This window comes from Engraulis encrasicolus, chromosome 11 (genome assembly GCF_034702125.1).
Source record: "Engraulis encrasicolus isolate BLACKSEA-1 chromosome 11, IST_EnEncr_1.0, whole genome shotgun sequence".
Taxonomy (NCBI): domain Eukaryota; kingdom Metazoa; phylum Chordata; class Actinopteri; order Clupeiformes; family Engraulidae; genus Engraulis; species Engraulis encrasicolus.
Genome location: NC_085867.1, coordinates 18,414,304 through 18,419,303, shown reverse-complemented (window position 1 = coordinate 18,419,303; position 5,000 = coordinate 18,414,304).

Sequence of the window (5,000 nt, the reverse complement as noted above, 5' to 3'; positions counted from 1 at the left end):
CCACCACCACTACCACCCCTTCTCTCTCGCGCGCTCTCTCTCTGCCTCTCTCTCTCTGTCTCTCTCTGTCTCTCTCTGTCTCTCTCTCTCTCTCTCTCTCTCTCTCTCTCTCTCTTGTAAACCTTTTCGAGAGTGGTCTTAAGGGGCTTATGTGTACATTTTGCAGGATTAATGGCCGATCTTGACTAATGCATCCTATGGGTTGTGCATTTCAGCCATAACCACTAAGCAAACGCAGTCCATCTTGCTTCTCATTGATGCTACAAGCTATCCCTCATGATTAGGCCTACTCAGGTGAACCGCCATGTGACATGTTTTTTTCTTTCTTTCCATAGGCTTCTTCTACACCCCTTGTTATGGTTTTATAAACTGTCCCGTTGGAAAAGACCTGCTGTGCCGGATGAAGTCACTCCATATCTGTAGTGTACTGTAGATGCTAAGTGGAAACAGGGAATCTGTCCAAGAAAGGAAGGGCGGCTTTCATTCGCCACCAAATGTGGATCTATCATCGGACAACAGCAATTAGTCAGACACAACACATGCAACAGAGACAATCACTGTGAACGCCAAACAATAATGTAGGCCTATTTTTGATAGACAGTGGTTGCATATTGTGTTGGTTTACAATACAACAGCACCAGAGCTTTTGGGGCTATATTTTATTTCAAGATCCCACGAATTACTGTACAATGAATTATGTTCAGAGCATGCAACAGCATGCAACATTATGTATTTCCCCTGTTTTATTAGAGTAAGGGTTAGGGTTATGTATGTACAACACAACTAATATTACATGTTAATACAAAAAACAAGCACAAAACATGCACAAAACAAGAAACTTAGGTAAAGTTAAGCTTTGTTACCAAAATTGGACTAAGATTGATAGATTAAAGTTGCATTTAGCTAAAAGACGTTGTGAAAACATAGGCAAGGAGTGGCCACAGCCCTCCACATACCTTCCTCCATGCCCACGGGGACCCAGGTTCAAATCCAGCCGTTGTCATGTCCCAACCCTGCCCCATCTCTCTCTCCCACTCTCTTCATGTCATTGCAGTCATGGGTGAGCGGTTAGGGCGTCAGACTTGCATCCCAGAGGTTGCCGGTTCGACTCCCGACCCGCCAGGTTGGTGGGGGGAGTAATCAACCAGTGCTCTCCCCCATCCTCCTCCATGACTGAGGTACCCTGAGCATGGTACCGTCCCACCGCACTGCTCCCCATGGGGCGCCACTGAGGGCTGCCCCCTTGCACGGGTGAGGCATACATGCAATTTCGTTGTGTGCAGTGTGCAGTGTTCACTTGTGTGCTGTGGAGTGCTGTGTCACAATGACAATGGGAGTTGGAGTTTCCCAATGGGCTTTCACTTTCACTTTCACTTTACTCTTGACTGTCCCATCAAGACAGACAAAAAACACTGAAAAATAGAAATCAAAGAGCAGTCTACTAGTCCAGTGGTTCTTAACCTTTTTTTCTGAACGCACCCCTTCCCTGTGTCTAAGACAAGCCGCGCACCCCCAACCCAAACTTCTACACGTGTATTCACACTAAAAAAATATTTAAGTGATTAATTACAATGATTCTTGCTTCAGCCATTAATCAATACCTTGATGACTTAAAATGGGGACCAAAATATGTTTTAATTTGCTCTTAATTTGGTCTAATTATAATGTTTGCCAGCAGAATTTTGGTCACAACCTCAACACAAACAAAATTCTGCGCACCCCCTGAAGATTCTGGCGCACCCCCAGGGGGTGCCCGCACCCCAGGTTAAGAACCACTGTACTAGTCCCATGTAATGTAAAAGCACTCTCTGAACTCTTGGTGCCAAGTAAAGGATTTCTATGATGGACCATTATTTGTTTTACTCTTTCTGAGCTTGTATCCTATCACGACTAATCATAAATCACATCCAAAGCCTTCAGATGCAAAACAATTGTTATGAATATTCATAAATAATGTTTTTTTACATTGTGAATTCCAGGTGATATGAATTCACCTGAAGTTGAAAGAAAGCGCAAAAAAACCTTGCTGTAGTTTGATTAATGTGACACAAAATGTAAATGCATTTCATAATCATGACTTTAAAATGAAATAATTTATCATCAGTCCCCCTTCATCTCCGCAAAGCCGGATGAGCACGCCAATCGACATCTACGAGATGAGCTAGCCTTCTGCTATCAGAATGAGATTGCCAGATTGCCAATGTCCAGTGTTCTAGCCATGCTACTTACTGTAGGATGTGAAACGCCCAGTGATTGGATACTCTTTGGTGAACTCCGCAAAGTATCCAATCACTGGGGGTTTTCACGTCCTAGCAAGGCTAGAACACTGGACATTGGGAAAGAGCGAATGTCTGGACTTAGCCATAGCGCAAATGGCCAAAGCACCGTGCAGTTACGCCAGGGACCCGGATGATTCCTACCCCAAGTCATTCCCTGATTATATAGGGGGCCCACACACTCCGGTATATGTATACAGTATATGGCTGGGGGGTCCATTGGAGCTGATTGTACATAGGGCCCACAATTTGCTGCTACGCCCCTGCTCCGCCGTCTCTCTCTCTCTCTCTCTCTCTCTCTCTCTCTCTCTCTCTCTCTCTCTCTCTCTCTCTCTCTCTCTCTCTCCCACTCTCTTCCTGTCACCTTCTCACCATATCCTATCAAATAAATGCACACAAGCCCCGAAGAAAGTCTTTAGAAAAAAAAAGAAAGGGAACGTCTCCTGTGAAAGATAAGGTGACAGTGAGGCGCATGGGGCGGATGACATCCCGGAGCACTTTCCCACTCTGCCAGACAGTGCATTTGCTAACATAAATAAACAGCAATGTGTCCATAGAGACAAACATACAACAAGGAGAAGCCCTCGGTTTACTCAATGGCTGACATTCATTTCCACTGTTCGTTCACCCGGCCGAGGCCCTCGTATCCTGTTTGAATAAACGCTCCTTTCCATCACTGGCTGAAGCTTGTTGAATCGCACATTATCTATTATATGTTGTGTGCCACAACTCAACGGCCTACCGTCAGTGGTCAGCTCAGCTCAAGAGTTCAAGTGTCATATTACTATAAAAACGATTTGCTGACTTGTTGCAGAATAAAGAACTACTGTTGTCATGTCGAGGAAACACATTTCAGATAGCCCATCACAACAAAGTAATAAGAGTTACCATACATCAACTTCCACATAAGAAATGTGCGAAAATATTAAACAAATGATTGAAAATACAGTATGTTGAGCTGGGCATTTCCACTGATACACACACGCGCACGCGCACCCACACACACGCTATACTATAAGTTGACTTAACTCAGTCATTGCAACAAAATGACTTGATTGAGTTAAGTTGAGTCAACAAATGTTTTTTACAGTGTGTGGAGCTGAAGGACTCCCCGTGTCCTCCATGATACTTGAACCCTGAGCTGACCAGCGCAATGACGGATGGCAAGACTCATCTTCACAGCTTTTTTCCTCCGTTCGGCTGAAGAGTTGTGACACAAGCGTGTGTGAGCTTTGGCTTGCTGGCGTCATGCTCTAAACAATATTGCTGGGAAAACATCTCAAAGTGCTTAAGGCTCAACAGGGTCAGCCGGCCCATCACCAAAAAAAAAAAAATAGAAATGCAAAAAAGAAAGAAAGACAAAAGAAAAGAAAAAAAAGAAAAGATTTCCGGGACGATAGCAGCAACAGGATTCCATTCAAGGACACGAGGACATACGTGACATTTGATTCATTGAGAGAACTTGTTGAAATGTCAAAAATCTTCAGGTGGACTGCTGCACACATCACGAATTACAATCAATTGCCAAGACAATTAAAAAAACCAGTGACACATCTCTGACACATTTCCTGTTTCTGGCGACTGAGGACTGTTGACCGTCCACCTTCCTGAATACCTGCTGTCTGCTGTACATCCAAGAATGACTTGTGCAAACACACATGATTACTGCAGGTCCATCTGCCTGACCTCTCTGTCCCATAGAGAGCTGAATTACTTTGCATTGGGGCCCCAAGATCAACATCTATACCTGGGCCCCGTTGACGTGAAATATAGACTAAACAGGCCCCGGCTGCTATAAAAGAGAGCAAGTCGTCGTGTGTTTTAAAGCTTTTCTGCCTCTCCACACATGAGCACTAATCTATGGGCGAAATGTTAACTCAATTTGTCAGTGTTATCTTCATGTCAACAGTTGGCCTTAAATATTTATAATAGGCTCCAGGCTCTGAAAGTTTGCCAGTGCGGGATGAATCTGAGAATGTTAACAAGTGGGACATTTTTTCCAGCGAGCAACCCCCCCTACCTCTTTCCGCCCACGCACCAGCACCAGCACGCCCCACCGCCCAACGCCCACACCAACCCGCCATCGCCATCCCCTCCACCTCCACAACAACATGTGAAGTGTTTTGAAGAACCTGTTACCCCACGGGGAACTTCCCAAGAAAGGTGGCCAAGTTGCGTTGACGTTAGTTTAGAATTGCTGACCTTCGAATCTGTGGTGTTTCCCAAATGGATGTTTAATGTTACGAAGTAGATAGATAGCACTTCAAGTGGACTTGATTCTCTGATGTTTTAATGTTAATGAGACCAAGAACCCACCCTTGAATAAATGATGGTGTTAGATAGAAAGGACAACTTTGTTGTAACTTGGAAAAGAAACAAGAAAAGGTTGGCCACGTCATCTAAAATGTCAATGGATCACACAGCCTACATAAACAGAACACCTGGGAATCACAAACCGTGCCTGAAATGGGCATGGGAAGTGCTGTAGTTTGATTCCATCAAGCATCGACTGAAAATTATTATCCCCACTCCCGAGACATTAAAACGGCTCAGAGGTCCACCACAGTTTACTCGTGAGCGGGTCAGTCTGACAGCAAGTGTCAACATGGTTGCATCAAGAGGCCGTGACTTCCACACCGCCCTGCTTGCTTGCGTGCAGGGTAGGCGACAGTGGGGGACAAAAAGTGGTCAGTTGTCCCTGGTCCAGGGAAGGGGAGCGGCACG